At 35.4% G+C, this 24234-nt stretch overlaps 1 long non-coding RNA gene across 1 annotated transcript; it reads left to right on the plus strand.

The window, feature by feature from the left end:
* The first annotated feature begins 4898 nt into the window (after nucleotides 1-4898).
* LOC104444771 lies at nucleotides 4899-7938 on the plus strand. Its single transcript, XR_005550875.1, has 3 exons — nucleotides 4899-5016; nucleotides 7209-7317; nucleotides 7889-7938. It is a non-coding gene; the product is annotated as an uncharacterized LOC104444771 (long non-coding RNA).
* The last annotated feature ends 16296 nt before the right edge of the window (nucleotides 7939-24234 follow it).

A 24234-nucleotide genomic window follows, 5' to 3' on the forward strand; every position in this document is an offset into this window, starting at 1 on the left:
CCACCATTTCTGAAGCATCTTTCGGCCAACAATTTCAAATCTCTTCAAAAAAGTGGAGATTCATATTCATCTTGTGTTTTTGTTCGTAAAGTGTTGACCATGGCTGACATTCCCTCTTTGGACCAGGTTAGACTCTCTCTCTCTCTCTCTCTCTCTCTCTCTCTCTCTCTCTCTCATGGAGTATATGCAGGATGTATTGTGCTCTTGTATATTGCAATAGTAGTAGATGCAAAGGCTCAAGAAAAGCAAACACATATAAAGTGATTATGCACGTTTTTGCATGTAATAAAGTTGGCTACCATACTATTAGAGGAATAATTTCCATCACATGAGAGTTGTATGTTAATGCCAACAAGGGTCAATGAATCTCTACTTATATAGAGAGCTCTAGTTTGAAGTGGAATTCACTAGGATTAATAACTAAACTCAAAATGATTTTTTTTATTTGAGAACTATGATTAACAAACTTTAGTACTTTCTAACGGTCTATCCTTACAACAGACGCCTCCTAATTACATAATTTGGCTCCCTGAAGGAGAGATGCCAGAGTGGGTCCTCCCTATTGAAGAGAGTTCCGTATCATTCATGGCTTCGAAGGACTTGTATGACAAGTTTCTTGGGTTGTTTCTCTGTGTCATTTTCAATAATGATGAACAAACAAAGTTTCCAATAGTTGAGATTTTACCACATGTGAATGGCGAAATGAGGGATTGCAAAGGAGGAATGAACTTCTTGGCAATGGATTCTGATCAAATCGTGCTTTGGTATTTCACACCATATGATATGTGGGGAGACGTCAATTTTGGTCAGATTGATGGGAGTTATGTACACTTTAGCCTTACGGTATCAGCTACAAAAGTGAAAAAGTTGGGATTTCGAATAATATGCAAGCCACTTGATGACAATTTAAAGGTTGGGATTCAAGATAATCGGCTAATTGATCTAGCTTTACTCCGCGAGGTTGTTCTTGAACCAACAAATTTAGATGTTGAGAGTCCACTTATGCACCAAGATAGTTTGATCGAGACAGATCTACAGAAAGACTTGCGGGATTATCAAAGGAGTAGTGAGGAACATAGTCAAATAGTATCAAAGGGAAATCCTAAGCTTATTCTCCCTCATGGCATGCGAGACAAGAATATGTTGACTTCCAATTCGATCGGCAGAGATGAGGATGGAAGCGTTGGCTTGCAGCTTTTGTTGTTAGAATGATCAAATAGGTAAATGAACTCGCTGATCTCCGTTACAATTCATTCTTTCTTGTTGTTCTTCTCGCCTTCTTTTCTCAAAAGAACTTGTGACCCGCTATTAATACCTGCTTTTACCCATATATTAACATTGAGGCAATTTATGTGTCCATTTTAATTGGCGTTAACTTGCTAGCTACAACGATGAAAATAAGCATGCAAAGGTTGTGGCTGGAGATTTACATGAGAAGGGGGATTGGGTGAATAATTTCGCGTGTGTGGAGAAAATTTCATGCGAAACAAAGTCGAACAACAACAAGTTCACGTGCTCTCACCTGTGGCGAGTATGCAAACATAGATTTACATTTTTTGATGTTTTTATTTGCTTGCACCTTAAGTTCTCGCCACTTTCATTTCCTTGTATTTTTGTCTCAAAATTTATTTCCGTTCAATGTAATCTCAATTCCATTGCATCCACTTTTATTTGCATTTAGTGAATTTCAATTAGATTCACCCCTCAATTCAAGTCCCACTTGTGCATTTTATAATTGAGTATAAAATCGCGGAACAATCTCGGTTGTTCTCCCTTTACTCAATTATCACGAGAAACATATTCGACTACATGACTCATAAAAATTACCCCATTATGTCATTTTTATGGAAACAATTTTTTTTGAAAACTATTAATATCCAATTTTCACGGAACAAAAGAAATCTATCAAAACTTATTTTGGTCTTTGTCGAAATACCCTTCCATCGTTATAGAATATAATATATATTTGATGATCGCTTGTTTAAATAAACTATTACCTTCTGTTTTTCTCAAATCCCATTAATTAACCCTAGTTAATCAAGGGTTAATTAATTTTATTTCCAAATGGGATTCTGTAAGTCTTTCTTCTCTTTATTGAGTTTCTTTGATTTTCCCGCCGTAACCTCCTTCTTTTTCTCCGCCATAGCCAAACTTCCAACTTCATTGATACGACGCCAATGAGCTCTGACGCATTGAAGATCGCCACTTGCCAACGGAAGTCGACGAACAGAAGAAGAAGCTCGTCTTCCGGAAACAGAATCCCTAGCGAACCGACGGCTGACGGAGACCGCCCAGTAGAGGCGACGGACTGCCACTTGCCGATGGAAGCCATGGAGGCGCTACGTAGCCCGGGTCTCTTGAGGTTCGGGCTTCACGCAGCTTGCTATAAAGATCGAGTAACGCTTGGCAGATCCGAATTTTATTAAGTTGATTTAATACTTGAGAAGGATTTTGAATTTGATTCGGTTGGTGCTGCAATTGCGCGGGAACTTAAAGGATGTGTCGTTGAATTTGTTCGAGTGACGTTGAATTGGTGTTTCTTCGTGAGTTCTGTCTGTGAATGCTTAATAGTGAATTCGTAGGTTATCAACATTACAGGCTGCAAAACCGGGGACAATCTCTGGAAGGTGTAGCTTTTCTTTCTTTGTTTTCATGGGTGGCAATTTATTGAAAGAAGTAGGTGAAGTCTAGGTTCAAAGGAAAAACAAGCAAGGGATTTGGGTGCTTTTTGAGGTGTCTAGGAAATGTGGATGTGTAGTATGTACTTATCATACAGATGTGCAGTGGGTGATAGGTTTGCCAGGAGAATTGAATTCTGAGAAACTCTGGGATAGGGCTCTGTCTGTATGTTTTTTGAGGCGCTTGAAGAGGCAAAACAATAGAGGAATGAAGAAGATGCAGTGAGATGGCAAGCCACCAGGAAAGGTCGCTTGACTGTCGAGTCCTTTAACCACTTCTTGACTCTGGCAACTAGAGAGAATTGAAAAACAAATTTACTTGGGAGAGTGACAGTAATATGAACATTGGTTGTGCCCATGTATAACTGGTTAGGTGGTTATTTTCTTTTGCCCTTTGGACTGTGGATATGAAAAAGAAATAATCACCAGAAACATGGAGTTTACATTAGTTATCCAGTAGAATAGAGACAGAAGCTGATTGTTGATTCTGAATTCTCAAGCCTTTGCAACAGTTTAAAATTCTCTTTTTATACTTATGTGCTATAGCTTTTATGAAGGAAAATGACCCAGAAGCTAAAACTACTAGATGCTTCTTGAATGTTTGAGTGAAACCTGATTAATGAAGGATAAACTTCTGACATACCAATAATAAGACACACTAGAATGAGCAACATGTAGTTTCTCAAATTAGTTGCAGTTTTTGCTTTGGTGTTGTTAGGGCCATATCGGTTAAAGTGTCGGGCAGGATTTGCATCTGAATTACAGGATGAGTATGTATTACTTATCATTACTTGGAAGTTTGTGACCAATATATTATACAGGACCTGCAAGATCTTGATCTTATAGCTAGGAGATATGATCTGAATGTTTGTTTATCATTGCTTCTCCACCCCTTTTTATAAATTTTGGATAGCATTGCTATTGTTCTGAATTGATACCCTTACATTATCCACTCACAGTTATTGTTAATCTTTTTTGTGTTTCTACTTTAAACATTTCTTTAATAAATGCTAATATAGTATATCTGAACAAATCTGTTAAAGAGTGGAATTTTCTATGCATTATGGGGCTGTAAATGGTTTTGTTCCCATTATTCTTTCATAAAATATGACTATGGCTAACAATAGCAAGAATCTTGCTTTACTATGTACAATGTTTCACGATTCTCCTGTGCCATCGTGCTCTGTCTGAATTTCAGACCAAGAATAATCAAAGAAAAAGCTTTAATCAGAGAGAGAGAATAGATAAATTACATTTATTTTATTGATTGAAATAAAGCTGTTGCAAGCTTCTGGACCAGAATGTTGACCGCTCATAGATTGTGCTGTATTGCATGCTTGAAAATGTTAACGTGCTCTTGATGGCCTCAACGGATTATAAATTTATAGATTATTCTGGGTACTATTTCTTGCTTTGCATTACGTGAGAGGGCGAGTTGTTATGGTGGCTTCACCTCTCTTGATTAATAAGGTGTTGTTAGAGATGCAAAATTCTAAAGTTGAGGGAAGCGAGTCAAGAGACTCTGCAAAATCTCAAGTTTGGGGAGTTTAATTGCAATTTCACGTTAAATTTCGAAGAATATAATGCTTGAGTACTAGAAATTAGATCAAATACCTAATATTGAGGAGCAAAGAGAGTTGTCCATGTTTCATGCATAAGATCCTCTCTTAGATTCTCAGTGTTGTGAGTATTTGAAGATAGATAATAAATTTCCGGATAAGGTGTATCGATGATTCTGTCTTACAGAAAGTGATTTTTCCAATAGGATTCATGATCTAACGCAGTTGGCTTTGACGAAAATCCTGTCCCTAGGATACATTGTATGCACTCTAAGCTCCCTCACTTAGTCTGCATACCGAGCAAAGGATGAGCACCATCAAGCCTTAAAAGTATAGTCAACATGGAGCAAATACGAAAGAGGTGATTTGAAGAGGAAGAAGACAACTTATATTGTGTTGTTATTATTTGCTTTTGTTAACTATTTTTTATTTGATCTACAAATGCTCTCAACTCTAAGAGGAAGAAGGAAATGGCACTGAGAGATGCACCTACTCAAACATTAAGCAAGAGTAAAAATAAATAAATAAATGTGAAGGAGAAAACATGTTTCATGAAATTCATTTCCTAAATTATGTTGAAACTACACTAAAAGCAACTTTCCCTCTGACAAATTTCCAAAGTTTGATAAGCTTTCTTTATTTTTCTCCTTGTTTTTTTCCTAGGCAACAAGACATGCAAAAATGGAAGCTCTTGATATTCTTCTTGAGCAGTGGCGGTGGGCTGGATTTCCATCTGCAGAAGTTGCAGAGAAATTTTCAACATGTTCCCTTTATGTGAGGTGAACCATGCATAATGTGTGCAGTAGCAGCATTATCAATCGTTGGTACAGCTGTTGGTCTACTGAAATAATACTAAACTTTCATCAAATTTATTTATTCAAATATGATTAGATGACTCTTAGCCATTTTTAGGTGTAGAGGAAGCATATTAGGGCTGTGTAGATGATAAATTTGGAGGTTGTGGCTCAATAGTCATTGCATTTAAGTACCTCTGAGGTATGCATTAGGTCAGTTTCGGAACTTGCTTTCGTTGCTGATTTCATATCTACTTAGCGCCCCTTTGAAATTGTGACGTCGTCTATTGACAAGTATAGCTTACTAGAGGTTTATATGACTCCTCATGTTGATTAATGATGGATATGGTTTCATAGTAATTCTGTTTGTTGCCACACTTTAATTATTGCGACACATAACCATGAAATGAAATGGAGGTTTATGGAACTAATTTTCCACTTTTTCTGTTCTTTCCAAGTCTAAATCTAAGAAACTCGAGTTTCCAGAAGTGTCAAGAAGTTAAGTTAATATTATATCTTTATTTCCCTTCTTTGTTTCCTTTTATTTTTTAAATCAATGTGACTTGTTAGACATTTACTTTTTTTTTTCTCTCGGTTTGCCCTAAAAAATTTACTTTTCTAGGAAGTACTACAAGTTAAGGTAACCTTAAATTTTTCTTTCCTTTTCCCATTCCCCTCTGTTTCTTCATTTCTTCTTCCTTGTGTTTTTTTCACTCTAGCGAGATTCTTTGATGTCTTTAATGTTCTTAAAACGGTAAATATAACATCTTCAAAGAATTATGATTTTTAACTTTGAGGAATTTATGCTTTCTGATATGCCATGGGCAATGTACGCAATAAAGAAATCTCTTTTCTTGTTTATTAGTTGCAATCGTCTCTTCTTGCATACATGAGGGCATGTGCTTGTTAAATTGTGGTGTATGGCATTTGTTTCCAATATTTAGCAAGCTTAGCTTCTTCAAAGAAATATGATATATTAATTGAGGAATTTCTGATATGCCATGGGCAATGTACTCAATAAAGAAATCTCTTTTCTTGTTTGTTAGTTACAATTGTCTCTTCTTGCATACATGAGGGCATGTGCTTCCTAAATTGTGGTGTATGGCTTTATTTCCAGTATGATTTTTCATCTGTCTAATGCTGCCATGATCTAACATTTCATGTTTTCTAACCTCATTCAGAAGTCATTAATTTTTTACTCAAACTTTGTTGACATAAAAAGTTAAAAACTTAGTGAAATAGGATCTATTTCATTGTGATTGGAGCAGTGCATAAAGTAGCTAATCTAGATTACAGACAACGTCTTTCTGTTGAATTATTAGTTCTAAAAGAAGAAGCTCAAGTATGCTGCTCTTAATAATCTGATTACAAGTGAAATGTATTGTGGGAAATATGAAGTAGCTCATTGCCTTTCTGAATACGACATCAAGCAAGAGGATGCTCCTTGCAGATAAAGGACCACCTTGTGAATCTCAAAAACTATCCCTAATTATTGCATATTTTCATGATAGAGAGAATGAGACTGTTGTTAATAGGGAGCATGGTTCATATGCGACGTTTGGAAGATAGAGCTAATTGAAACCCATCCTAGCTAGTATTAGTATACATGTAATCCATAAATCTTCTCTCAATTAGATCACCAATGCCAATAACTCCATGAGAGAACTTGTCCATCTATATTAAAAGCCTTAAAGTATGCCCTGTTTACAACATGCTGTTTGATCCTGAAGGACGTTAGGTTTAAGCCCTAACCCAAACACACCTCTTTTAATCTAATGCAAGAAGTTTACCAAGTTGTATTGCCTAGTTATTGTCAAATGATTTAAATAGTACACTTCAGAGTTAATATGCTTGCCTGAATATCTGTTTTCTGTAGTACAGACCTAAATGTAAACTTCCTAAGTTAAGCGTCCTTTATCCACGAACTTGTTTTTGCTTGGATGATATTTTCTTTTGCATAGTGCTTTGTCAATTAGTCTGCTAAATTATCTCTTGAATGGTATTTGGACATGTTTTCCAAATAGAATCTGTTTTGGGTTTCAAGCTGACGAGCTAGGTGAAAATGCAGAATCATCAAAACTAGTCGGTTGCTTCTATTAAAATTTAATCTTTTTTCCCCTTTTCAAATGTCTCTGTGATTTATCAATGTTTCAACTTTTTTCTTGTTTCTCTTGCAGTAATGGAAATCTGATCAAATGCAACCTAAGTATAGTTGATTCAATGGAACGGTGTTCAGCCATATAATGGTTGCAAAGAATGGGTGTGGAATTTGCTTAGTAACAAAAGGTAAGAGTAATAGATGCACAGTCTTTCCTTTTGGCCAATTTTCAGATGCCTTTATTTATCAAATGTGGCTTTTTCCTCTAGACTAGGTATTTGTAGCCAGATTGTCATTTGAGAAATGGGATGCCATATCCTTGGTTATGGAAAAAGACGAAGTGCAATATTTTAATAGCTAATCCATTCATTAGACTCATCGAGAGAAGTATCTTCTTGATCCTTATTGTGAATTACTAACATATATGGTTCTTGGTTGAGCAATTCTCCTATTTGAGCTCTTTAGTTACATGTATTTCAAGAGACTGATCTTACCTTAACCTTTTCATGCTTCTAAGATAATTAGTACGCTTTGGCAACTCATTACATACAGATAATATGGCCTTGAAATAATCTGTCTAGGCAATTATATAATTAATTTGATTTCCTTGTCTGCTTTATAGAACTCTGTAACTTGAATATCATTTCCCATCGCCATCTTCCCATCCTTTTTCATTCATTTGATGTATATGACATTGTGCGGTATATGATTAGTTTAAATATTATAGATAAATACTGAATGCTAATATTTGGATTTCAGCTCCAAAGCCTCACGGGTCATGGGTTACTCAGGCTTCTTATTAGATCTGCGTGCATTGCTTCTTCCTATGGAACCTCTCATGGCTTTGCACAACTAGGTAAGACCTTTGGATTATGATTGTCGCTTTTCTGAACATCATGGACAACATGTATGGTATTATGATGCAGTTGCATGTTGAATGATTGTTAGTTACTTGTGCATATAGTAAGTGGGCTGCATGGTGTAACCTTTTATAGTCCTGTTAAAAGGGAATGGCATGAATTATGGTGCTGTGGCGATGTTTCTTGCTGTGGCAATAGGATATGATGCTCATGCTAAGATGGAGTATACCTATAGCTATAAATTTCCTTGTATGATAGTAGCGAGTCACAATGAGGACACTATAGAGGTCTTCAATATTAAGTTAGACAACATCCTTGCTCTTCATTCATGATTCTTGGTTTATTCCAATTATATTGTTCATTTTTGTTATTCCTGTTAGTTAATCTCTTCATTTGACTATAACCTAAGTCAAACTTGCAGTTCAAGGTAGTTCCCATTCTTGAGGTGATCTCGTCATGAAATTACTTCTGAACTATAGTTTTGTGACTCTTTGTATTCTACATGTAAAGCACAAATCTGGATTGGTGCCGATTCTAGCATAAGATATTCTCCTGTTTGTGTGTGATATCAGAAACAATTGATTATTTTATCACAAATGTATGGTCAAACAGCCTTTTGAGTATAGAGACTTGTTTGAATATTATTGGGAATGTTTAAAATTGTATTTTTTTTTATAAGACGATGTAGTTAAACATCTAACATTGCATAAAGTAGCTTTAAATGATTCTATGCACTCTGCCTTACAATGCATGTGCCATTTACTACTTTTCCAATTACAGAATTTCCTCAAGAAGCTCGAGAGGAGAAGGTTGATTCTTGTCCAGATCAGTTTTTGCTTGGTGGTCATGTGTTCACTGAGAATTGAAGCTTCAGTCACGTGTTAATTTCATACTTTAACTTAATTATTAGACCATTAAGATAATTTACGGCATGACCCTATGTAGGCACCATGTTTCTGATGCTAATTTTTGTCATCAACATATTATGTAATCTACTTGATTTTTTTCCTTTTTTTGGAGTTTCTAGAACTTTGAGTTAATTCTAGGCGTGTTATTGATGTGTTTGAGCACTAGAGTTCGGACTATACCTTGTGTGATCCCTAATGATGATAAAAGTGGTATATAATTCAAATGTCATTTGCATGGATTTCCTGGCAAAGAATGCATTGATGGATTTAAGCTTTATGATTGTAGCAATTATGTCGTGAACACACTTGAATAGATAATATTGTTGAGTCGGTTAATGTGGTTATCCTTGTTGACTTTGCCTAGCATTATACAAAATTGTGGGAAAATCTCAATGATTTGATATGGTCACGTAATGACCATGATTGGTTTAGATAGTCAAGTGGTGGCTCCAAGATTAAATAAAGTCTCAATGTTTTGCTCGGTCAAGAGGCAATTTCTTCCCCAAGTGTGCTTTATATTGTTCAATCCTCCATGAGAGATCTTTTTTCTTCCAGTTATGAAATGTTGAATTTTGAGTTCTTTTTAGCTGGTAATGATCATATCACATCCCAATCTATTAAAACATTTGACAATACCAAAACATTTGCTTGAAAGACCAATAGTGTAACACTAATAGGAAGATTGTAATTTTCGGCCATAATGTGTTCAAAATTTCTATAAAATGTGGGCTAATATTAATTGCATGATATTTTGGTCCTTGAAAAATGCTCTGTTATAATATTTACAAAATATATTGAGAATATTATGTTGCTCAATCATGGTTATGTGTTATTATTATATAGGGTTAGCATGTCTTAGTTGCAATAATAAAGTGATTGGCCGAATAGTGAAGATCAATATTTTAATAATGACTTGTAATGAATAAGTCTATTAATACATGCTACATAAATAGGTCATGGTCTTCATTCACCTCCTAATTGCATGCACCTACGGTTTATCCCTCAAGACCATCTAAGGTATGAGAAAGGGGAAAAGGCCTATTCCTGAATTTGTATGGCTTTATCCATATTACATTGGTAATTAGAGAGAATTCCTAGCTATTTGTTGTTGCATTCTCTACCTAAAGACAAGTTTCTAGGAAAAGTACATCAAAATTTTAAATTTTTTTTTCTACCGTCTTTTTGAAATGCTAAATTAAATATGAAGGTCCTAGTTATTTCCAATCATGGGAGACAAAAGTTCTATGAAGAGATTGCTTCTTAATTGTATGGCATTTATATTTCCTTACACATATGTTGAGTTTGTCGTATAGAGTACTTTACAACATCTTGTTACAAAGCGCACCAATGTAGTAATACGTACATAATATCTCCTTTGTGAGATGCTTAGCGCTTGACGAATCACGAATGCATTTTAATAGAAAAATAAATAAGTACAAAAACGAAAAAAAAAAAAAAAAAAAAGGAAGAGTGGGAGAAAGGACAATAATAAAGCTCCAGCCCATCCCTTAAGTTCGGCCCTATGCAGCCCGGTCCAATCACAAGCGCAGCCCAGCCCATTGCTTCAGCCCATAACTCGAGCCGATAGGACCCTTAGCTCAACTCGCCGTGGCTGCGCCTCCGCCTCCGCCTCCGCCTCCGCCTCCGCCTCCGCCTCCACCTCTGGCGCAGCTCCCCTCCCACCGCCGGCATGTCTCTGCCACCGCCGATGGCTCCTCTGTTTGGGTTTTCCCCTCTCCGGTAGCCATCACTATCGCCGCCTCGCCTATGACAGTCTCGATCTCAATCCGACTACGCTCGCTCCGCGATCCTTCAAGCGCCATGCTCCAGCCTCCTCTTCTTCCGTCATCTGCCCCTCTCCAGCATTGATTTGGGCTTCGGCCTCGGGATTGCGCGTACCCGGCGTTGAGTTTCGAGGACGATGGCTTGAAGACGTTTGTGGCCTTCGCCGACTCATTGATGACGCCCACAGCTGAATCGGGTCGTTTTGTATTTGACTAAATTCTAGATATGATTTCAGTTCATTCTGCTTTGCCCTCGCCGTTGTCCGAGTTCCATTGCGGTTGATTAGGCTGTGGAGGAGGAACCGAGTTTGCAAGGAAGGTGTTCGCTGAAATGACTAAGCTGGACTCTGTTTCGAGGAGTACTGTCCACGATAGAGATGATCGACGACTCCGGCGGTGGTGACCTCAAGCTTTGGACTGGTGATCGAGCGAGAGCTAGTGTCTCCAAGATCGAAGTCCAAAGAAGCTCACGAAATGCGCTTGACAAAGCCACGATCGTGTCCATGGACTCTCTCTATCTCTCTCAAGTCTCAACTCAACCAGACCAAAAGAAAGAATTAACCTCGAAAGAGTTTGTACGAAAGGATCGGAACTGGAGATGGTGAAGCAGACATGGTGGGCTCGGGAAGGTACTTGGGATTGACCGCCGAGTGAGCTCACGCCGTACCGGCCATATCACCTTGAGCTCGAACTTGGGGCTCTCCACCTCCTCCAACGCCAGAATCCGCAATCAGCGCAAGAGCAATTCAGGACCCGAAAGAAAGTGACAAACCCGATCGGTGCGGGGAAAGAGAAGAGAGGGACACCTCTTTCCAGAACTCGGCCAAGCGCCGGAAGCCAGAGGATTCTCGGGAGACGTGGCAGAGACACGCCGCCTTTCTTGCCATTTTTCGATTCTGGTTTGGCGAGGAGTGAAGAAGGACTGGCTGAATTGGAGAGGAGCTTTGAGGTAGAGAGGGAAACTCTGGCTTCTTTCTTCTTTTGATTCTGGCTGTTGATTTTTAATGTCAAAAAATTGACGAAAAATTGAAACGTCGTTTGGTGTTTATGATTCTTTTAAATGACAGTGTGTCCCGACGGCCTCCTCAGTTCATTCTTTCTTTCGACTTCTCAGCCTCAAGGTTGGGCTTTGATTCATTGTCCATATGCTGCCCCATCTTAAAATGAGTGATGCAATATCATGCTTTAGATTAAAATTTCCTTTTTCGTCCCATGAATGACAACACATCATAATCTCATTAGAGAATACTTCCCATCGACGATGAAAAGCAGCGAACGACTACGACCGCGACTATAACCTGCAATGATAGACAGCAATAGCAACATTGGCAACCGACATTGGCAACCGACAATGTCCCTTACCGGCAATTGACAGCCAAGAAAGGGAGGCAGCCCATCGAGTTGTGATTTTGATAGTTTTGTAGTTATAAGCTACGGTTAACACACAAATGAAATGTATCAATTAAATCAAGTTTTAAGCTCGCTCACTCATAACATGCTTGTATATTTTCAATATGGGAATATGCCTGTTGTTGTGAATAAATTTGTGACCGATGAGAACGTCCGTTGGTCTCTGGACAGTCGTGCAAGCGTTTTTGTTAAAGAAGATGAGCGAACATCAAGGAGAGACGAAGCAGCCATCTCTATCCCAGATATTGATGGAGGGGCCGACCATAAGGCCTTTGTTTTCGAACTTCCTTCCCCTTTTTTTCTAATTTTCCTTTGTTTTGTTTTGGCCACTCCTAAATTTTCTTCGCTTTTCAATGGAATTATTGTCTCGTCTTCATTTATAGGACCACCATTTCGAAGCTTGAGTTGTGTTGTTGCTCCTGTTGCAGATGATAATTAATTCTTATGATTTTTCTTATCTTTTTTGTAAAAAAAATATTACGAAAAATCATAAACTAATATACATGTGCAAATTTACCAAAAACCAATTTTTGACCACAAAAAATCGTAAAATTACATGCCTGTGACAAATTTACCCTTCGTAAGTTTCCGTTGAAAATTATCGTTAAATTACTAAGTTTGATTATACGTGACAATTGATAGGTATACCGGTTTAAGGTTTTACTCTCCATTTGACCGGTTGGTGGTTTTTCGTGGTATTAACTAGAATGTAAATTTATCGCAAATATATCATTTTAGAACTTTGGGTAGTTAAAAAATTAGTTTATGGTAAATTTATCATAAATGTAAAAATTTAGTATTATTGATTATCAAAAAATTAGTTTAGGGTAAAATTTTATTGGTTTACCAATTTGGAGTCTTTTGTGGTACTAACTATTCTTTTTTAAAATAATTTTTTTGGTCCTAAAACTGCAAATTTGGTTGACTGGAGGTTGGACTATTCTTTTTTTCTTTTATGTGGTTGAACTACTAACGGTGGTGCTTTTGGCACCAACAGGGAGCCATTGGTAACGGATAATTGCTTTGTACTTTTTGCAACAAATTTGTCTCGCTTTTTTCTTTTTTTAAGGCAAAGCTTATAAGTTAGAACTTGAGCCCATAATGCCGAGGATTTGAGACACCTTTTAAATATTTGTTTGTAAAGCCAAAGGATTAAAACGGATATTGGTGATACTTTGATCACAAAAGAATGAATTTCGGTTATTATTTTATAGTCTTTGAAGTGTTTGTATGGTATGAAATTTTGCGTAGAAAATACTATAAAATGCACAAAAGCACGACCTTTTTTTTTTTTTTTGTGGCGGGGATTGGTGGAACAATCCCTGAAGAGATCATAGAGAATCTCGTTAGTCAATTCTCAGTCTATGCATGAGAATTTCAAATATTGAAAGACATGTGAACTAGAAATGATATTTTGCAATTTGACCTTTTTGGTTGTTAATTTGACAATTAAATTATGGTTTCATTAACCATGCAACAATTCTTAGACACTATAAATTATGTGCCCTAATTTAATTTGTGCATCAAGAACTTCCGACTTGAAGATTTTGATATGAATAAGAGAACCGAAAATCATTTGGTGCAATTCACTAATGTCGCGACCAATTTTTTCGGGTGTGAATCACCTAGGGTTTGGCTAATGGATTGTTAAGCCTAGACTTAACTCGGGTTCTCCCAAGCCCCTACCAATTCGCGACTTAAGTTCAATTTTTTTTTTAACATGCAAATAGATTTTATCTAGGAGCCGCCACTAATCTATTTTTGGTGGGTCGATTAGAAACCAAGTAAAGTAACTGGAGTTTTTTTATTGCACTACCAGAGACTATGGGTACGGGGACTTGGTTACACTAGATTTTTCTAATGCCCTTTCCGTACCATTCTTTTATTTTCAAAAATATTTGGCAAGTAGTTTGAATTGATTTAAAATCATTTTTCCTAACATGTGAGGTGATTATGCGGGTGCGCAATACACCAATTTAACACCCAAATAAATGATAAATAAATTGCAAAAACTTACCTCATAGCAACAAAAACATCTGCAAAATAAATTAAAATCCATATCAACAACCCTAGATATGGTTTCTAATTAACACTCAATTTCTTTTCTTTTTTTGTTTTCTCTTAATTAATGAAATCATGCAATATTAACTAAATAACCTAATCCTAATGACATGTAATTTCTAATTAAATGGGCTTAGCAAAAATACTAAATGACATGCATCTCAATGAATCTAACCCTAATGATGTGCATATGACATTTTTTTTTTCCTAAAAGAATGCATTTTATCCTAAATAATAAAACTAATTTAACCTATGACATTTTTGTATTTTTCATGAAATTCGAAATTTGGTGAAATGTGAAAATTACCTAACTAGATTAAGATCCTATTTAATTTATATTAGGAATTAGGTTGAGCCAAATCCTAATTTAAACTAAAACGTTATCTTAACCTAAATAATCCTAAAATGCAATATATCTAAAAATGCCTAAACTTATAATAAATTAAGAAATATATTATCTCAAATTAAACTAGTGCTATTTGACCCTAATATGCAATGACATACTAAATATGCCCTAATTCTACATGACACATGCATAATGGCTTTTTTGTTTTTTTTTTTAAATTAATTTTCGAAATTAATAATTGCCAAATAATTAAACATGCAATCCAACCTAAAATCTAGCAACCTAAATTGATTAATTTGAATTTTTATTTTTTTATTTTCGAAAATTCATGATAAATATAATGGTTAGCCTAAATATGAAAATAACCCTAAAATATGCAATATTCTAACTCAGACATATTTCAAGATAAATAAAGCAATCAAGTCCATTCAAAATTACCTAAAAAATATCACATATCATTCAGATCAAGAGATAATATTTCGCTAGTAAAATCAATAAATTGATCTTAAACCTTAAAAATCAAAATATCAATTTTATTCTCACTTAGTTAATTATTTCATCTAAAGCCTTATAGATGAAATAAAAAAAACATCGGGTGATATATTGAGATTTCCAATTATGCATGAAGAAATATTTCCAAGATATAAAAAATAAAATAAGATAAAATAAACCTACCTAATAAAATAAAGCAAATCTATCTAATTCGATTTTTCTTTTTTTTTTGTTAAAAAAAAAAATCTTGATCACTGGTTCGGGGCCCCGACGAAGGGTTCCGGCGAGGGCACGACGAGCAGCACGTCCGGCGCGGGGCAGCGAGGGTTGACGGAGCTGGAGCGCGGATCGTGGATCGCGGGTCGTTGGGTCACAGGCTTCGAATGGTGGGGCGCTGCAGGGACGGCAGGAGGCCTCGGGCAGCTGCGGCGAGAAGCTTCGGCATCTGGATCTGGGTGTAGGGCGCAGCGTCCTGGGTAGCAGAGGAACACCGTAGGCAAAAACCTACGAAGAAGAAGAACAATGGTTCTTCTTTTCTTTTTTTTCTTTTTCTCTCCTCACATCAACCTCACTTGTTCACTCTCTGCCGCTCACGTCTTTTCTCTTCTCTTCCCCTTTTTTTTTCTTTCTCTCCTAAAACCGAAGAAAGCCCTCCCTTTTGCTCCAAATTTTTTCGAAATTCCTCCCCTCCCAAACAAATTGCAAGCGAGGTATTATATAGGTCTAAAAAAATGTATCTTTGCGGTATATATTTTTTCCTTTTTTTTTTCGTGCATGATACCCCTAAATATATCGTTGAAATATACCCACCTCGCGCAATATTCCCCTTTTGTATTTTTCACATATTCTATCCAAAATTTTCTTTTTTGCTCGAAAATACATCATTTGGTGTATATTGCCTAAAAATATGAACAGCTTGAACGGAATATGTGAAAAATCTTCCATTCACCAGCGGCCTAAAATAAAATAAAATGAAAATAAAATGCTTCTAAACTAGATGCCATGTGTTTTTTATTTATTTTTATTTTAGTAAAGATTAACCCAAAAATTGTGCAAAAATTTAGGTGTCAACAACTAATTTTACTTATTAAAGCTCATAATCAATTCTCAAGTTTTGTTCTACAACATATATCAATTCTACTATGTGAATTTCATGTCATGATATTTAACTAGGTTGCGAAAATTTCGATCTAGAAGTTTCAAAAAATTTCTGAATAATTACCTTATAACTAGGAAAACGAGCTTCAAATTAGATGTTGATTTCTTATCATGCTACCCACAGCAATTTCGGTCATTTTGCATCTTTAATTATAAAAGAAATCCACTCAAGGCACCCGAATCCTAATAATTGGATCATTGTTAGTTTTTAGATGCACGAGTAAGCTTCGTGACACTGTTTAAATGTCCAAATTCCCTTCATTACCGCATTACTCACAGCAATTTCAGTCTTTTTTGCAGCTTTAATTTCTAATTCAAGGCACCCAAATCGAGTTTAATGGTGCAAATTCTTTCTAATTGGAACGTCATTAGGCTATCAGATAAATGGTTAACCTTCGTGAAAAAGGGGGTATAAGCTGGCGAGTGATCTAAAGCTAGAATGACCATACAAAGGAGGAGGAGAAAGGAGAGGTATACTAAGGGAGTAATTTTTCTCGTCAGTTACAAACGGACAGGAGTGATTTTTTTCACGATCTTATGGATGTGATCAAGAAACTATATATCTTGATTCCTTTATGTATGTAAAAATCCTATTATTCATTTCTTTTTAGAACTTTGTAGCCCAAAATGAAAACGAAATATCATCACAAATTGATAGAAACATATGGTTTTTTTTTTTTTTATAATCCTTTTCATCCCTTATAATTTTAAAGTTAATGCTTTCACAAACGGCTTTCTAAATCTAAAAGAGATCAGTCGATAGAAACAAGAGATCTATGCAAAGATGAAATAAAAATACAAGGTCCTGCCCATTGAACCCTCAATAATCTTTCCTGCTTCAGTACTTCCTCAACATTTTATTGACTCGTATATCTATAGATGAGGAATAAGGAAAAGCACCCTTTAGACACTATTATAGTTGTCTCATAGTCACCTACTTGATTAATTCAGTATGCATGCTCCGGTGCTAATGCCGGTGCGGGGACACACAAATGAAATGTATCATAGTTGTCTCATAGTCACCTACCAATTCGTGACTTAAGTTCATTTTTTTTTTTTTAACATGCAAATAGATTTTATCTAGGAGTCGCCACTAATCTATTTTTAGTGGGTCGATTAGAAACCCAAGTAAAGTAACTGGAGTTTTACTTTACTCCTACGAACTAGAGACTATGGGTACGGGGACTTTGTTACACTAGATTTTTCTAATGCCCTTTCGGTACCATTATTTTATTTTCAAAAATATTTGGCAAGCAGTTTGAATTGATTTTAAATCATTTTCCCTAACATGTGAGGTGATCATGCGGGTGCGCAATCCACCAATTTAACACCCAAATAAACGATAAATAAATTGCAAAAACTTACCTCATAGCAACGAAAACATCTGCATATGACATCTAAATTAAAATCAACATCAACAACCCTAGATATGGTTTCTAATTAACACTCAATTTCTTTTTTTTGTTTTCTCTTAGTTAATGAAATCGTGCAATATTAACTAAATAACCTAATCATAATGACATGTAATTTCTAATTAAATGGGCTTAGCAAAAATACAAATGACATGCATCTCAATGAATCTAACCCTAATGATATGCATATGACATTTTTTTCCTAAAAGAATGCATTTTATACTAAATAATAAAACTAATTTAACCTATGACATTTTTGTATTTTTCATGAAATTCGAAATTTGGTGAAATGTGAAAATTACCTAACTAGATTAAGATCCTATTTAATTTATATTAGGAATTAGGTTGAGCCAAATCCTAATTTAAACTAAAACACTATCTTAACCTAAATAATCCTGAAATGCAATATATCTAAAAAATGCCTAAACTTATAATAAATTAAGAAAAGATATTATCTAAAATTAAACTAAGTGCTATTTGACCCTAATATGCAATGACATACTAAATATGCCCTAATTCTACATGACACATGCATGATGGTTTTTTATTTTTTTAATTAATTTTCGAAATTAATAATTGACAAATAATTAAACATGCAATCTAAATTAAAATCTAGCAACCTAAATTGATTAATTTGAATTTTGATTTTTTTATTTTCGAAAATTCATGATAAATAGAATGCTTAGCCTAAATATGCAAATAACCTTAAAATATGCAATATTCTAACTAAGACATATTTCAAGATAAATAAAGCAATCAAGTTCATTCAAAATTACCTAAAAACTATCACACATCATTCAGATCAAGAGATAATATTTCGCTAGTAAAATCGATATTGATTTTAAATCGATCAAAATATCAATTTTATTCCCACTTAATTAATTATTTCATCTAAAGTCTTATAGATGAAATAAAAAACAGCGCATATTGAGATTTCCAATTATGCATAGAGAAAATTTTCAAACAAAGAAACCAAGATATAAAAAATAAAATAAGATAAAATAAACCTACCTAATAAAATAAAGCAAATCTACCTAATTCGATTTTTCTTTTTTTTTGTTAAAAGAAAAATCTTGACCACCGGTTCGGGGCCTCGGCGAAGGGTTCCGGCGAGGGCACGACGAGCAGCACGTCGGCGCGGGGCAGCGAGGGTTGACGGAGCCGGAGCGCGGATCGTGGATCGCGGGTCGTTGGGTCACGAGCTTCGAACGGTGGGGCGCTGCGGGGACGGCGGGGAGGCCTCGGGCAGCTGCGGCGAGAAGCTTCGGCATCTCGGATGGGTGTAGGGCGCAGCGTCCTGGGTAGCAGAGGAACACCGTAGGCAAAAACCTACGAAGGAGAAGAACAGTGGTTCTTCTTTTCTTTTCTTTTTTCTCTCCTCACATCAACCTCACTGTTCACTCTCTGCCGCTCACGTCTTTTCTCTTCTTTTCCCTTTTTTTTTTCTTTCTCTCCTAAAACCGAAGAAAGCCCTCCCTTTTGCTCCAAATTTTTTCGAAATTCCTCCCCTCCCAAACAAATTGCACGCGAGGTATTATATAGGTCTAAAAAAATGTATCTTTGCAGTATATATTTTTTCCTCTTTTTTTTCGCACATAATACCTCTAAATATATCGTTGAAATATACCCACCTTGCACAATATTCCCTTTTGTATTTTTCACATATTCTATCCAAAATTTTCTTTTTTGCTCGAAAATACATCCTTTTGTATATATTGCCTAAAAATATGAAAAGCTTGAACGGAATATGTGAAAAATCTTCCCTTTACCGGCGGCCTAAAATAAAATAAAATAAAATGAAAATAAAATGCTTCTAAACTATATGCCATGTGTTTTTTTTTAATTTTTATTTTAGTAAAAATTAACCCAAAAATTGTGCAAAAATTTAGGTGTCAACAACTAATTTTACTTATTAAAGCTCAGAATCAATTCTCAAGTTTTGTTCTACAACATATATCAATTCTACTATGTGAATTTCATGTCATGATATTTAACTAGGTTGCGAAAATTTCGATCTAGAAGTTTCAAAAAATTTCTGAATAATTACCTTATAACCAGGAAAACGAGCTTCAAATTAGATGTTGATTTCTTATCATGCTACCCACAGCAATTTCGATCATTTTGCATCTTTAATTTTAAATAAAATCCACTCAAGGCACCCAAATCCTAATAATTGGATCATTGTTAGTTTTTTAGATGCATGAGTAAGCTTCGTGACACTGTTTAAATGTCCAAATTATCTTCATTACCGCATTACTCACAGCAATTTCAGTCTTTTTTGCGGCTTTAATTTCTAATTCAGGGCACCCAAATCGAGTTTAATGGTGCAAATTCGTTCTAATTGGAACGTCATTAGGCTATTAAATAAATGGTTAACCTTCGTGAAAAAGGGGTATAAGCTGGCGCGTGATCTAAAGCCAGAATGACTATACAAAGGAGGAGGAGAAAGGAGAGGTATACTAAGGGAGTAAATTTTCTCATCAATTACAAATGGATAGGAGTGATTTTTTCACGATCTTATGGATGTGATCAAGAAACTATATATCTTGATTCCTTTTGTGTATGTAAAAATCCTATTATTCATTTCTTTTTATTCTTCGATGAGATCCGACCCATCAGGTAGTAAACTAACAGCTGTGCTTGTGTATGTTGTATCCTAGAATTGAAGTTCTAAGTATTTCTCTTGGCCAATTGGATGCGATTTAAAGGGCGAAGTTTGATACGAGTAATGGATATTGCACTTTGCAAATTACATATATACTACCTTGGCAGGCATGGTACATAGAAAAGGAGAAACATGAAAATTTAGTTATTTTAGTACAACGAAGAACTCATTCTAACACTATTAGTAAAATGTATTAACATGAACTTTGTATTATGGTATTTACATATCAAAACGTCCATTCATCTAATAACTTACGTTTCTAAAATAGTTGACAATGATCTTATATAACTTTCCATGGTGCCAAAGTACGGTATTCGAAATTTTATGCTCAAATCTCTTGGGGTCTCTTTCCTATTACATATTTCGGTCCTTTAGTGTTAGATAAAATCAGAGCCTACAAGTAAGAATGTTACAACCGTTAAATATTAAAACATGTCTTCATCTACAAACTTCATCATGTTTATATTAGATGTTATTCATCCATTTTGCGGCGATTCTTTTTTGTTCTTAATTGCAATTTTAATCATACTACTTATAGAGCTTTCTATCTCAATTTTCTTTTAAAATCCAGAATGATGTCCAATAAAATAATCTTGTGTCTTTTTTATTTTCTAAAGATACTTAAATAGGCCAAGTGCGGGAAAAAAGCACAACTTTTTTTTTACTGTGACCATATTACGACCTTTCTCATGTACTAACAAAAGCGCAACATTCATTTTCCCTTTGTAACACAACCTTTCAAGTATACAAAAAAAAATAAAAAATGCACATCGGTTGACCTATGTGACCAAAATCACATCTATTAGTATTTGGTCCATAACCGGAATATCTAGACCTCTATCCGTAAGATCCAATTTTGGAAAAACAATTTATGTACTTCTTTTAGGAGGAGGGAATTTTTACTTATTTATTTAGAGAAAATAAAGTGATTTGAGTATCGAGAAGATACCATGAAATCCACATTAAGATGGAAGTGGGCTGTTATTGAGGGATTGAGGTACGTTGGTACAAGACATTACTTGCTGTCAATGTAGAGTGAGTCTGGTAGGCTAACACGTGGACATAATAGTAGAGACAGAATGGATGGATTCTTTATACTCTTTTGTCAAAGTAATAACATTTTATGCAATTTTCGGCTAAGTATGAAAGCCTGTGTTACATTTCTCTGTGGTAAAATGGAAATTTCCAATTAAGGATCTAAGTGGGGTTATTTTCTCAAAAGAGGGTCTAGAGTAGGTCATATTCAAAAAATGGCCTGAAGTGGCCAAATCAATCTCTAATAAAGGTCTAGCCTCACCGGAGGGCCATTTTCGACAACTTGAACGGGGTAATTTTGGTCAAAATCTGTCATTGGATAAAAAATTTAAAAAAAATCCCCAAATGACTTTCTATTTTCACGTTTTCTTCCTCTCCCTCGTTGCTCTCGCCTAATCCTCGACCGTACCACTCCCGATCTTTGCCACTCACCTGATCCTCGGCTGTGCCACTTTCGGTCTTCGCCACTCACGTGGTCCTCAGCCACGCCGCTCGAGTCTTCGTCGCTCGCCTGATCCTCGTCACTTGTCACCCACTCATCGCAAGCTTTAGTCCACCGTTCGCTGTTCACTGTCGGCTCTTCTTTCCTAGATTCATCGTCCATGATCTTTAAGTCGTCCATGAGCTTCAAGTCCGTCGTCTCGTCTGAAGCTTCACTCACTTTCAATCGAAGTGAGTGTCGTTCATATCGGCGTAGTCCATTAAAATTGCATAAAATTTTATGTTTTCATAATATCATACTATAATGAGGCAAGCTTTTATATAAATGAAATAACTAAAGCACGACAATATGAAATAATATGTGGTATGATTGGATACGTTTCAATGAAAAAAAGATCATAGGAAGCTCTAGACCTTATGTATAAAACGCAATCTAATTATTAATTATTCATTTGATACTATCAAATTTTAATCTTTTTAAAAGTAATCATAGCATGCACTTTGAGTGTTAAAGAAAAAAAAAAAGTCTACCCAAGCTGCCCAATTTCACCGTTGATTTAAGAGAATGAGTAGTATGATCTTCAAACCAATGGAAGATAAGGGCCTTTGTGTAATTATTACACACAAGTTTATTGTTCCTCTTTCTAAATGTGACGAAGTTTATTGGGTATTAGTAGAGTAATTTGTTCAAGTAATAGTGTCAGAGATGTAAATATGCAAGAAATGGAGAAAATATGATCATATAGTTGCATTACTTAAAAAAATTTCTAACTAATTGGCAAAAAAAAAAAAAAGGCTTATCACTCAACTGCATTCGACGAATAAAAATTTCGTGTTTTTAATATGCTTTCTATCATTTTTCTTTTCTAATTCAAATGTAAATTTTAATTTTTTAAATTTTTTAATGTCGTTTTGTCTTTTCAAATTCTAATGGGTCAAGATTATAATATGGAAGTGGGGCTGAAGTCTACAAAAGAGGCCAAACATACAATGCATACATATATTTTTTTTTGGTAAAATACAATGCATACATATATTCATAGATGTATTCTAACAAAATTAAAAATTCTAGACTCTACTCAAATAAGAGATGCTCCATTTTTTAATCCAGTTTAGATGTTCACATGTAAATCAAGTTTCATTAGGTTTCATTTGGGTTAGATCAAAAGGTTGTACAGTTGTGATCATGTTTGAGGATATGTCGGCTATTGTTTACAACGCCATCGACTTGGCATCTTCACTGGCAGCGCAGCGCGGAGGTCTGACGGTGGCACGGCCCCGGCCATGCAATGGTCAAGCGCCACGAAGAACTTAGGGCACCATTGTGGGCTCCACCAAATAAGGATTGCTAGAGCCCATTTTAATCGTTGGGAGGGAGCAGGAGGACTTTGCTGATATTAGTTGGGTCTTTCAGGGAGATAGGGAGGAGGCATGGTGGTGGTGTATTGGGCTTGTTTCGGGGTGGGGCCTGTATGATCAAGCTTTTTCTCAAGCTAGATCCAACCCATCAAGTAGAGGACTGAAGTCGTGCTTCTTGATGTTGTATCCTGGAATTGAAATCCTAACTATTTATCGTGGCCAGTTGGACCCGGGGGGGGTGGGGTGTTTGATACAAGTGAATTTATTGCGCTTTCAATTTACATATATACTGGCTTGGCTACCCGTGCCATGCATGGCGAATAGAAAAAAGAAAAGCATGAAACATTAGTGATCTTACTATAATGAAGAACTTATTCTAAAATTATCGGTAAGACGTACTAATATGAGCCCTTTCTTATGGATAATTATAAATTTAAATGCCCATTTCATTTGATAACCTGCGCTTCTATGATAGTTGACAATTAGTTTGTGATAAAGTAGGAAATCCAATATCGTGTACTCAAATCTCTTTCAAATTACATGTTTCTACCCTTTAGTGTTCTGAAAAATCCTAGTCTATGAATAAGGGGGAGCGTTCCAACTTTTAAATTTGAAATATGCTCTCATCCCCAAAATTCCTCATATTTGTATAAGACGGTTTTCATCAATTTCATGATATTTTACATAAAGAGAAAGTGATTTGTTTTCATTTCTTTCTCTTCTTGATTGTAATTTTGATCATGCTATTTATTGAGTTTAAATTTTTATTTCTAAAGATACTTAACCAGTTCAAATACAAAAAATACAACTTCTCATCACTATGACCATTTGAACACAACATTTCGAAGGTACAAAAAAGATGCACAACATTTTTGGTCCATAATTGGAAAGTCTAGACCTTTATCCGAAAGGTCCTATTTAGGAAAAAATAATTTCATGTACTTCTTTAAGGAGGATTTATATATATATATATATATAGAGAGAGAGAAAATAAGGTGATTAAGTTAAAAAGGGACTGTATATTGAGGTTGAGGATGTGCTGGTTCTAGTCGTTACTGGTTCTAGTTGTGCTTTCTTTGTCATAGTGGTAAAACGTCGTACTTTGGCCTACTTAAATATAATTTATTATCATATATTGCTCTCATAATTGATTCTTTCTTTCTTGTTAATTTAA

This window comes from Eucalyptus grandis, chromosome 5 (assembly GCF_016545825.1).
Source record: "Eucalyptus grandis isolate ANBG69807.140 chromosome 5, ASM1654582v1, whole genome shotgun sequence".
Lineage (NCBI taxonomy): Eukaryota > Viridiplantae > Streptophyta > Magnoliopsida > Myrtales > Myrtaceae > Eucalyptus > Eucalyptus grandis.